The following is a 13,326-nucleotide window of genomic DNA, read 5'->3' as shown; positions in this document are numbered from 1 at the left end:
TCATCCTCAACCCCGGCTCCAGCAAAGTTAGTTCACCAGTGCCACAGACATCACAGGGGTAAGGGCACCCCAGCTTGGAGGCAACTAGAAACCTCTCCAAGGTATCCACAACCATGGATACTTTGAAGGAGATCAAAATCCGGGTTACCCACTCCCATCTCCACTCTTTGGAACACTGAACTCCCTGTGACCACTTCTATAGTAGAGGCTTCCTGCCGGTCGGTTGGTCCCCTCTGCCACCTCCCTGCTTACAGTCACCCATGGCTCTCTATGAACATCCCCCCTCTCACCCAGCCTGACTCTTCCCACGGGACTTGCCCAGTTGTCCCTAAGCTGGGCCCTAAACAAAGGCAACGTGCAATATGTCTGTGCAAGGCTCCTGGCAGGGCTGCTTGTCTCGGCTGGTATTAAGCATGTTCTGTGAAGGACCAACAGTGGCATCAAAGACAAGGTATTTGGGCCATGTTAGGAAGTTCTGAATTTGACTGTTCAGAGCTCCTACTTAACAATGTCCTCTCTATCCTCAACTTGCATCAAAGGAAGCAATGCTTTTGAGACCAGGAACAAAGCAAAGAATCCCACACAGGCCTTATGTCACCAAGCAGTAAATTCCTCGCAAGGCTTCCAGTACCACTCATCTCTTTTTTTTTTTTCTTAAACGCTCATTTATTTTTGAGAGAGAGAGAGAGAGTGTGTGAGCAGGGGAGGGGCAGAGAGAGAGAGAGGGAGACCCAGAATCCAAAGCAGGCTCCAGGCTCCGAGCCATCAGCAAAGAGACCAATGTGGGGCCTGAACTCATGAACAGGGAGGTCGTGACCTGAGCCAAAGTTAGACGCTCAGCCAACTGAGCCACCAAGGTGCCCCATCTCTTTCCTTTTTAGAATTAGAACCAGGGGCACCCGGGTGGCTCAGTCTGTTGAGCAACAGACTTCATCTCAGGTCGTGGTCATGGCTCAGGTCCTGATCTTGGTGTTCATGGGTTCAAGTCCCCTGTTAGCGTCAGGCTTGCTGCTGTCAGCGCAAGGCCCATTTCAGATCCTCTATCCCTCTCTCTCTGCCCCACCCCTACTTGCACTCTCTCTCTTTCAAAAATAAATAAGCATTAAAAGAAGAAGAAGAAGAAGAATTAGAACCAGAAGTGAGGGCACTATCACAGAGATGTCTACTCAAATTGGAAAATGAAGTCAGATGTTTTCTGACAGGAAGCAAATAGATTTGGCTGATGGGCTTAACCATGGGGGGCACTTTCCACAAATTAAATTGATGGTTTCATATAAATACATACAAAGCTTTCGCATTTGATATAAAATACTACATTGGCAAAGTTGCACTGCACTGACCAATGTTTTATTTTCTCATTTACAAATATACCAGGTTAAAGATTATACCTTTCATTGAAAAAATAAGTATAATTAATAATAATTTGATGACGATTAACATATACTTTTCACTATACTTCTAAGAAATCAAGACAGTGAATAAGTCTGACAACTGGATAACAAATCTTTTGCAATTCAGGCTGTCTCCAATTCTCTGCTTTTAATAAAACTGAAAGGAAACCTAACTGCATTGTCAAATGATGTATCATTACTACAAGCATCAAATAAATGTTGTGATACATCATTATGTGGTTGTTGTTATACAAACACAAAAAGTTCAGGGGCGCCTGGGTGGCGCAGTCGGTTAAGTGTCTGACTTCAGCCAGGTCACGATCTCGCGGTCCGTGGGTTTGAGCCCCACGTCGGGCTCTGGGCTGATGGCTCAGAACCTGGAGCCTGTTTCTGATTCTGTGTCTCCCTCTCTCTCTGCCCCTCCCCCGTTCATTCTCTGTCTCTCTCTGTCCCAAAAATAAATAAAAAACGTTGAAAAAAAATTTTTTTTTAAATAAAAAAAAATTAAAAAAAAACAAACACAAAAAGTTCAAACTAGTATAATAAATCTTCTTCCATAACTATTTAGTTTACATATGAATTTTTTAATTTGCATCTATAAAAAAGAGGAATAGAATTGATGCTGCCCCAGTTCCTTTCTGCCAATAAGTGACAGTCAACTATGAAGACATGAACTATTTGTTAAAGACCTAATCATGTCATTTACCAGATATATTTCCAAAAATTTTTTTTTCACATTTTATGACTAGTATCAGAATTGTGGTATTATTATATTATGGCCAATAGCATACTAATAGTGTACTTGTGTACTACTAATAATTACAATGATTACTCAATCAGGAAGAATTTGTTAATACTTAGGGTTTTATGATCACAGGCTATAAAGGAAGAATTCAGTTTTAGTCAGTGAAATTTTGGTTTTAGAAGAACATACTGGAATGCTCAATAAAAAACTTTCAAGCATAAAAAAGTACACATTAGGATCAGATTTTGTGGAGTAAGCAGAATACAAATTCAAAGAAAGAAAGTAAAGATATAAAATGTCCAAATGCTACAGAAGAGGTTGTTTATGTATTCAAAAACAGATAATGATGGCTATCAAAGTCCTATAGTAGATTCCATTGAATAAATTTAAAAGTATAATATGAGTGATTTTTTTTATTTTTTTAATTTATTTTATTTTATTTTATTGAGAGAGAGAGAACGTGTGTGTGCAAGTGGGCAGAGGGAGAGGGAGACACAGAATCCAAAGCAGGCTCCAGGCTCTGAGCTGTTTCAAACCCATGAGCCATGAGATCATGACCTGAGCCAAAGTCAGATGCTTAACTGACTGAGCCACCCAGGCACCCCAATGTAAGTGATTTTTAAATGTCAATATTTAGAATATACCAGAAGTGACATAATTTTCATTATAGTAATTCTCTTAGGTGTGATAGTGGTACTTATTGTCTTATGATAGGAGAACGTCCATATTCTGAGATGTATCAGCTGTCATGAAATTTCTCCATATTCATATATCAACCGCGCTATTATTAATTCAATACTTTTATTTTAATTGGTTCATTTTCTTTAACTTAAATTAGCTCATTTTGAAAGAAAACATTATGTCATTAGCACAAATAGATAATCAGCATTACTTGTTATAAAAAGAAGATAAATATCAACAGATACAATGAAAATAGAGGACATTTTAACTTTACGGCTAGATTCTGTCACTTACACGATGACTCGAAGCCTGAAACCTACTCTCTTGTATTTAAAAAAGGGGGCAGGATTGTACTGCAAAAAGCAGGTTAGGGAGTGGTAGAGGGATTAATGTAACAAAATCCAAACAAACTTCATTTTTTTCTCTCAGATGAGGCTGAAAACAAAGACAATTAAAATGGAGTGATGAGAAGGAAATCTTGCCATTTGCGACAACATGAATGGACCTAGAGAGGATTATGCTAAGTGAAATAAGTCAGAGAAAGACAAATACCATATGATTTCCCTTACATGTGGAATCTAAAAACCTAAGCAAATGAACAAACAAGACAGCAAACAAAAAACAGAAACAGACTCAGGGATACAAAGAACAAACTGATGGTTGCCAGAGGGTAAGGAACTGGGCGGGTGGGAGGGCAAAATAGGTGAAGGGGACTAAGAGGTACGAACTTCCAGTTATAAAATAAATAACTCACAGGGATGAAAAGTACAGCATAGGGAATATAGTCAGTAATATGGTAATAACATTGTATGGTGACAGATAGTAACCACACTTATTTTGATAAGCATATTCTGTAACGTATATAAATGTCAAATCACTATGTTGTACACGTGAAACTAACGTAATATTGTATGTCAACTATACTTCAATTAAAAATAAAAAGTTTAAAACATTTTTTTTTTTTAAATTTTTTTTTTTTTCAACGTTTATTTATTTTTGGGACAGAGAGAGACAGAGCATGAACGAGCGAGGGGCAGAGAGAGAGGGAGACACAGAATCGGAAACAGGCTCCAGGCTCTGAGCCATCAGCCCAGAGCCCGACGCGGGGCTCGAACTCACGGACCGCGAGATCGTGACCTGGCTGAAGTCGGACGCTTAACCGACTGCGCCACCCAGGCGCCCAAAAGTTTAAAACATTTTAATGGAGTGCTTTACACGCTAAATCGATGAGGTACAGACTGCTAGAAGAACACACCGGGGGCTGGAGTTCTCAAAAAGGCAGAGGGGACATCCAAACAAAGGTCTACAGATGAAAGAACACAAAGGTTGAAGGTTCAGTATGACTCAGGCTGACTGAACCTCCTGGTTTTCATGACAGAGTTCTAGTCTTCCCAGAGTAATGACTAACAGCACCCTCTTTCATCCCAAGTATATTGCCTACACAGTCAACTGGAGATCTCCCCAACTAAGACCGAAATGTTGGAATATGGTGAGAAGAGACTAAAAATGAGGTTGAAGAGGTGGGAAGAGCCCAGCTGAATCCTGAGGGCAATGAGGAGCCACGAAAGCGCTGGAGCAGGGGAGTGCCTTGAGACTGCATGTGAAAAAGGCTAAGTGTGGCCAGTGGACTGAAGAGTGGAAGACCCAATGGAAGTGAGGAGAGAAGCATCAGTGGGAAAGAGGAGAAATAACCTGATGCTAATGATTCTGGGAGGTAGATTCACAAGGGTTTGGTAACTGGTTGTGGGCATCAGGCCAGGGTAACCGAACAAAAGTCGTCGAGGATGATAACCACGTTTTGGCTTGGCAACTGTTTGAATGGTGGTGCCACTCATTCAAACTGGAGGTGAATGAGAAGGAGCAAGTTTATGGGAGACCTAAGTGTCGCTTGGGTCTCACTGAGTGTGAAGTGCCTCGTGGACATTCAAGTGGACATATATAGCAGCACCTACCTGTACAGGTGACAGACTGGTGTGTGTCAGCACTAAATAAGAACTCCTCAGTGTGCGCACGCACACACACACACACACACACACACACACACACACACACACGTAAGCACCACCTCTAGAAAGGACCACTGTGACAGTGACAGATGGTGCATTCAGAACCCCTGAAGTGACATCCGCAGTGTAAAAAAGCCTTTCTCCTGACAAGTAAGTATGCTGCTAGCCCTCCCTGGGTATGGGGACCAGTGATGCCAAGGGTGGTAGACACCCAGCCCACCGATGGAATTGTTCAGGAAATATTCCTGAGTCTTGGGCAGAGCTACGCAAAGATCCAGCAGGTAATGTAGAGTAAAATAATGTAAGCCAGCAAAAAAGAGTGAGAAGGAGCATCCAGAGAAAAGAGGAAAGCCAGGAGAGCATGGTGTTTCTCGATTAAAAAAGAGCGAATACTTCAAGGAGGAGGAAGAGGTCAAATGGTCCCTTGTAAGAGTGACCAACAGTACCAAGATGTCACGGTAACAACCAAGAGGTGTCCGTTGGATCTGACAACAAGGAGGTCACTATGGCCCTTAGTTGGACACCTTCTAGGCAGTTGATGGGCAAAAAGCCAGATTACCGTGGACTGAAGAGTAATTAGAGGTAAGAAAGAGAACTCTCGATCAAGACATCTGCCTGTAGCCAAGACAAGAGAAATAATGTGGCTCCCAAACAGCAATGTGAATTTTTGAGTACGAGGAATCTGACCTGGTCTAAAGGAAAAATCACAGGAATCCGTGGTCTGCCACCCAGACAGTATCAGCCCATAGAAATCCTCACTGGGCTCCCCAGGCTGGGGTGCCACTGCAAAGCCACACCACATGCCTCAGGCCCAGCCAGACAAATCATATTCATGCCTGGACAGGGGTCTTATCCATTGGTCCCCAGGAACCCTCCTTAGATAACACAGAACTGTATCTCCTGCACCTTCATAATCTCAACAGTAACATCAACTATTTCTATGCACCTAGACTTTAAGAAGCACATAGTTTACATTTGGAGAACATTATATGTTCTTTAAAAACAATCCTATACCATAAAAACAATTATCCACATCTTCTAATTGAGGAAAGTAAAGATCAGAGAGGTTAAGGTACTTGCTCCAGGTCACACAGCTATAGGACGGCAGAGCCAGGATGCAAGCCCACATTTGTCTGACCCTGCTGGAACCCCTCTGCTCCCCACAAGTCTTGCTACGCCTTTATTCAAAATTGCCCAAGGCCTCCTGATGCTAAAATAGGGCAAACTGTGCAACTCATTAAATCTCTGAGGGAGAGAGAATTGTATAGGGGCTTGATCCTGGCCTGGAGTCAGAAGAAGCAAGTTCAAACTCTGACCTTGGGTGACTTATTCACATAATTTCCCTTGACCTGTTTGTTCACGCATAAAAGTGGGGCAGGTGTTGACCACCATTGATGGTGTTGACCATCAATAACAAAAGATATTTGAATACATACTGCCAATATATATGCTTTTATTTATCCTCTCATTTATAAGGCAGAAATGTGTGTCTTAATGAAGAAATATCGTACATATTAAAAGACATAAAAATAAAATATTTAAAAGGATGAGATAAAGACGAAATAAGGAATATTAAATGTCCTATTGATCATGATGGCTTGATACTATCATTAGCTAATACCTCAAGGCAAATGTGAATTGGGGAAAAGATTGATTTATCATCATAAAAGTAGGTGGTAATCTACAGACCAAATATCTTGATAATTTCAAGACACTTTCACTGACTTCTTACCAGGTTAAGTGGAAGAGTTTTCATTTTTCCCTCCTGATGGTGGTTGATGGAATCAGGGAGCACTGCTGTGTCCCTGTGGCCGCCTGGACTGTATCAGAGGTATTACCTTCAAATGGCAGTGTCTTTGCAGAGTGTCCATTCGGTGAGGGATAGTTTCGTTTAAAGAAGGAAATAGAATTCATAAATCTACCTACATAGGCACATGTATTTGTTTCCTGTGGCTGCCATGACAAAGTACCACAAACTAGGTGGCTTAAAACAACAGAAATTTATTCTTTCACAGTTCCAGAGGCTGGAAATCTGAAATCAAGGTGTCAGCAGTGGCACACTCCCTCTGAAACCTAAAGGGGAGAATCTTTCCTTAGCTCTCCTAGCTGCTGGGGTTTGTCAGCAATCCTGACATTCCTTGGCTTGTTGATGCTTCATTCCAATACATGCCCCTGCCATCATGTGGCTGGCCATCTTCTCTCCATGTGTCTCTGTGTCTCTTCTCTTCTTATAGAGACACCAGCCATAGTGGATTTAGAGCCCCTCCTGGTTCAGTACGACCTCATCTGACTTAACTAATTGCATCTACAAGGACCCTATTTCAAAATAAATCACATTCTGAGGCACTGGGGGTGAGGACCTCAACAAGTCTTGTGGGACCCAATCTAACCCATAGCAACACACATAAATATGCTGAAAAGAAATAAAACAGGGAAAGCAGCTTTGTCCGTGCTACGGACCTCCATCTTCCTCTCAGACAGGGGACATACTATACAAGGACCGTGACCTTCTGATGCATGGAGCAAGTAAGGATGCCATGACAAGCCATATGTTAATTTAATTTTTTTTTTTTTTTTTTTAATTTCTGAAATGGGCAGGTACATCTGGGTGGCTCAATCAGCTGAACATCTGACTTCAGCTCAGGTCATGATCTCACAGTTCATGAGTTCGAGTCCCACATCAGGCTCACTGCTGTCAGCACAGAGCCAACTTCAAATCCTCTGTCCCCCATCTGTCTCTCCCTCCCCCAGCTTTCTCTCGCTCGCTCTCTCTCTCTCTCTCTCTCTCCCAAAATTAAACAAAACATTTTAAAAGGGGGGAAAAAACAAATTCCTGAAATAGGAAAGAACAGCCTGAGACAGAGAGGACAGGAGTGTGAATTCACTCAGTGAAGGGAGGTGAATGCTTCAAAAAAGGAGGGTCAGCAGGGACAGCTGGAGTCAGAGTCACTATGATAATGTCTAGGAGGTGCCCACTAAACTTCACGACAAGAAAATCACAATGGCCCTTAGTTTCTCTGGTTTTTCACTAACACCTTCTTCTCCAACTACAATGGATAACCTTGCGTCACCTGTAGGGTGCAAACACTTTATTTTAGAGACTTCTGTCCTAGAGGAACCAAGGCTTCCTTCCAACTTAAAAAGTGTAATGACGCCATGAAAGTCCCTTCCCCAGAAGTTACTTCCAAAATGACTAAGAAATCAGATGCTATGAAATAATATCAGATTGAATTGTGTAAGAATTTTGAGAGGGCAGAAATGGGAGACATAAAAAGGACACCTGAATATATTATCATATTTATTTTTAGCTTCAGGGCATGCCTACAAGGAAAAAGGGTAGAAAAATACTGTGTTGAAAGAAATTTGAGGGTTTTATTACTAATCATTAGTAGTAGTATTTCCCACTTACCATGTGGAAGGCAGCACAGTGTACTGTTTATGGCGTTAAGTTTGGAGCCAGACTCCCTAGTTCAATCTGACCTCTGCCACTTGCTAGCTGTATAACATTTGGTTAAATAATTTTTGTGTGCCCCAGTTTCCTCATCTGTAAAATCTGTTATAATAGTACTGCTTAATAGGATTATTTTGCAAATAGATATGTCTTAAGTGTGTAAAAGAGTGCCTGGCACATAACAAGAGCTATGCAAGGTTTAGTTGCTGTTGCCATAATGATGATGATGGCCAATTTCCTGAGCTTCTATAATGGACTAGACACTCTGCTAACCATTTGGCTTACCTCATCTCTTATCGTCACCATGAAATAGCACAGTGATTAAGAGAATGGGCTGAGATATCAGACTTCAAATCCAAGTTGTGTCACTTACTCACAAGTCTCTGAACATTTCCAAGCTCTAGTTTCCTTCTAGGCCTATCAAATAATCCATGTAATCCATCTAGAAGAGCACCTGGTGAATAGTTAATGTTCAATTAATGCAAGGTCTTATGATTCATGATTCATACTGGTCCAGAGTCTCACAGCTGATGGGGACTTGAGCCTGGCCTAGAAATCAAGTCATTTATGTGGACACCATGCGCTATGATAGGCACAACTTAGATCTTTTGTCATCCAATCCCTGATACTTCATGATGCTGTAACAATCATTGATTGACTGGGTTCTCACAGCAGCAGAAAGGATAAATTCACAAGAGCAATGGAAGTCGCATCCTGTCTTTCTTAAAAGTAACATGCTGGCCTGTACTGGCACTGTGGAAAAAACTAAAACTTGAAAATACTATAGAGTGGAAGGAATTGTGAACTGCCTCTAGACCCAGCCCTAAAATTAATTAAGGTGTAGCCTTGGTTGAACACATTATCTGGTCTCTATGGCCCCTTTGAGTTCAGAAATCCTACATTTTTATGAATTTACAATCCAGGTGGGGATATAGGACCAAGATACATAAGATAACTAGAGAACAGTTTGACACCATTTATGACCAAGGGATAAGGCTTCATGAAGGTTAATGTAGCCTTTAATTGATGACTTAGACAGTAATTTCTAAAATACCCAATCATGAGGCCCTCTTCTAAAAGTACAGATTTTGGGGCCACATCCCAGACCAGCTAAATCACAATCTCCAGAGAATCTGTATCTTTAACAAATACCTTTGGTTTTCAATCTATGCACTCTATACCTAGATATTTGATTTAATTAGGGTAATGGTTCAAAGAACAGTATTTTTTAAAAGATCTACAGATAACTAAATGTAACCAAAGCTGGAAACCGCTAATTTATATCATTTAATTGTTGGGAAAAAAATTTTTTAAAGGATCAGATATTTGTACACCCATGTTCATAGCAACATTATTCACAATAGCCAAAAGGTAGAAGTAATCCATTGACAGATGAGCAGATAAACAAATGTAGCATATACATAGAATGGAATACTATTAAGCCTTAAGAAGGAAGGAAATTCTAACACAAGTTGTAACACGGATGAAACTTGAAAATATTACAAGAAGTAAAATAAGCTAGACAAAAAAAAAAGACAAATACTGTATGATTCCACTTGTCTAGAGTAGCAAGCTTGTAGAAAAACAAAGTAGAATGGTGGTTACCAGGGGCTGGTGGAGAAGGCAGAAACAGAGTTATTTAATAGACACAGTTTCAGTTTTGCAAGAGAAAAAGTTCTAGAAAGGACTGCACAACAGTATGAATACACTTAACACGACTGAACTCTACACTTATTTAAACACGGTTAAGATAATAGATTTTGTTACATGTACTTTACCACAATTAAAAATTAAAAAACATGGGGCACCTGGGCGGCTCAGTCGGTTAAGCATCTGACTTCGGCTCAGGTCATGACCTTGTAGTTCATGGGTTCAAGCCCTGCATTGGGCTCTGTGCTGACAGCTCAGAGCCTGGAGCCTGCTTCAGATTCTGTGTCTCCCTCTCTCTCTCTGCCGCTCCTCCACTCACATTCTGTGTGTCTCTCTCTCAAAAATAAACATTTAAAAAAATTATTCAAAAAATTTTTAAAAAAAATTTAAAAACCGAAAAGGATGGGGATGGTAAATACATAGCTTGCTTGGCAGCCCTCACCCCCGCCCTGGGAGACATTGCTAATTGATTACTCTATGCTGCCACACAGCACCCAGGCCCTCACAATCCCCCATACAGGAGAGAACAGGGTGTTTAGGAGAAGAAATGAGAGTCAGGGAGAAACAAGGAGATGATCCCCCAAGGGTGCAAGGGAACACTAGGAAGGTAAAAAGACACAATAGATGAAGTCCCCTTGAACACACTATGCGCTGTCTATTCTTCAAAACGCTGCCTAGTGAGCACAAGGCCAAATACTCCTTTCCTTTTGCCATGTGACCATACAGTGTCACTAGAGGGATTAACTAGCTACAGAGGTCTATTGGCAGGTGCCCAATGTGGACCCAGAGACGGCATTCAAGACCCGGCTGTTCCTGGACCATTGGAGGGGCACTGCCCCTCCGTCCTTGGATTCCTCTCTAAGCTGGGGCCACACACAATTCCCGTGGCACAGACGCACATTGGTCCCTGACCCCTGAGGGTTTCATGTACCAATAAAGGGCTGAGCTGTCTGAGGCAGGAACCAGTCCGTAAATAGAGGTGTTAGTGACGGCTTTTTCACGTCCGTTCCATTTGACATTTGGCTAGACTAGGTTTCCACCTTCAAGGAGCTGACTTTTTGAAAAGACTAGCCAACACCTTTAAATGAGTCATATCCTCTGGAGGTGTTCTCTCCCCTTCTCTCCTTACAATCCCTTTTGTCTTTTAAACCCAGAGGAGACAAATGTGGTGTTATTCTCTTCAATAATTGGGTTCTCTGTCCTGGCCTAGCAAAGCCAAAAATCTATGAGGAAGGAAGCATGTGGTTCAAGCTCAGGGTGTGGGGGGAGTTTGTCTGCTTGGAGGGGGTTGGGTTGTTCCCAAAATAATCATTACTACAAAGGCAAATCAATGCTTGAAGATTTGCTCCCTGCTTTTGCACTAATTGGTGTGGAGAAGGGAGGAGGAGGGGGATGAGATGCAAAAGGCAGCCACCAGCTGCGAAGATTTGTGATGTTAATTAACAACATGATCAGACAGGAAAACCATAGTCAGGTCTGATCAGTCCCGGGAAGCCCAGACTGGTCCAGTAATGCCCAGGGAGTTGGGGGGATGGAGGACACTGACTGCCTCCCCTCAGGGCTGCCTCTGCTGCCCCAACACCAAGGCGTCAGCACTGGAGCTCAAAGAAGGCACCGGAAACCCTCAAATTCCTTCCACTCAGTGCCAAGCAGCAGCTCCCACTTCTAACCCAGAAACCCACTTGAGGCACCTGAGAACAAGCATCATTTAGGGAGGGTTCTCTATCACAGCCACAACCACTTTGCCGGCTCAGGCCACCACCAGAAAGTTTTCCAATGGTGTCACGGCTGTATTTTGTGTCAACTTTAAGTGTGGGTTTATAAGGGAGGATAAATGGGTTAGTGAGCAGGAGAACACCAAGGGGAAATATGGAGCAGAGTTGAGAGTCTAGTGATAAAGAATAATGGAGCTCTATTATTAGTAAAGGAATTCGGCTTTTAAAAGGGAGTTGCAGGTCTGGGCAACTGTTAAGTGCACTCAAAAACAACGTGAAGTGCTTGGTTTACATCTCTTCATTTTTCTTACACCCAAAGATGCCATCCTGCCAGTTTACCTGCTTCTTGAGGTGGCAAAGGCAATTTATCTGCTTGCTTCTGTCACTGATATCTGGGGATGTCTGCAGCAGTCTGGGTAAATGCTCTGACACCAAGTCCCCAGGCAGAGCCAGGGGCCAGAGCCCCTGTAGTTCTCTCTCTGCAACTGCCCAGAAATTGCCCCTTCGAATGCAGGCAGTTCCATTAGACACCGGGGGAAAGGTGCACCATTTCAATCATGGGGCTTTATAGCTGGAAGTCAACTGAGACAGCATGGCACCCAGCAGCCTCACTTGGTAGGATGGGACAACTGAAAGGTGCAAATGACAGCACAGAGAGACAAATGGTCAGAAGCAGAGCCAGACAAGAGCCCGGGGCTGCAGGGCCCAGCCTGCACACTCCCTATCATCCCAGGCACTGAAACAGCCTGATTCTGCTCTGGTCACTGTTGTCCCTGTGCCTCTGCTCAGCTCCGGCAACCTTGGAGGGGAGGATAAAGAGCTGGAAATCACTTATTCATTGGGAAAACATTGACTGTGAGGCTCTTTGCCATAGATGGGGCTAAGTTATCTTAGTGGAAACAAAGTGGGGGAGGGGACTCACAGTCCAGCGGGGACAGCAGATCTATGAACCAAAAGTCCACCAGTAATTGTTCTGCTGTGAAAGATGAACACTGGAGCTGGGGAAAGCAAGGAGCAGTATGCCATGTGAGCTGAAAATACCTCCCTGGAGGCTGTGGTATTTAAGCTGAGCCACAAACCATCCCCACCCACCCCCACCCCCAGAACAACAGCCATTTTCTTGGTCTTCCCTGTCCCCCTTTGGGGACACTTCTCCTAGGAATTTGACACCTTCACACTTGTCCACTGGCCACCCAGGACCCAAAGGTCTGTCCTCCCAAGGAATGCCTTTTGGTCCCTCTCACCATCCTTCAAAACTAGCATCCCATCTTATTGGGATGAGAAAAATGTTCTAAAAATGGATGCCAATGATTGTACAACTCAGCAAATTTACTAAAACTCATCGGGTTGTACACTTAAAATGTGTGAGTAGCTTAACATGTAAATTACACTTCAATAAAGTTGTTTTTAAAAATTCCCAACATTGGGGTACCTGGGTGGCTCAATTGGTTGAGCATCTGACTTCGGCTTAGGTCATGATCTCAAAGTTCATGGGTTCAAGCCCCGCATCAGGCTCTGTGCTAGCAGCTCGGAGTCTGGTGCCTACTTTGGATTCTGGGTCTCCCTCTCTCTCTCTCTGTCCCTCCCCCACTCACTCTCTGTCTCTCCCACTCTCAAAAATAAACATTAAAATGTTTTTAAATAAATAAAATAAAATAAAAATTCCCAACATTTTTTCATGTGAGAA

General features: G+C 42.6%; 1 protein-coding gene across 4 annotated transcripts in view; it reads right to left on the bottom strand.

Moving 5' to 3' along the window:
* Positions 1-13,326, bottom strand: part of THSD7B (thrombospondin type 1 domain containing 7B) — a 1,494,436-nt gene that overhangs the window by 1,226,869 nt on the left and 254,241 nt on the right. The gene's annotated exons all lie outside the window — the stretch shown is intronic.

The sequence above is a fragment of the Puma concolor genome, chromosome C1 (genome assembly GCF_028749965.1).
Source record: "Puma concolor isolate L17-30 chromosome C1, mPumCon1.1.hap2, whole genome shotgun sequence".
Lineage (NCBI taxonomy): Eukaryota > Metazoa > Chordata > Mammalia > Carnivora > Felidae > Puma > Puma concolor.
This window is presented reverse-complemented; position numbering and strand designations above follow the sequence as displayed.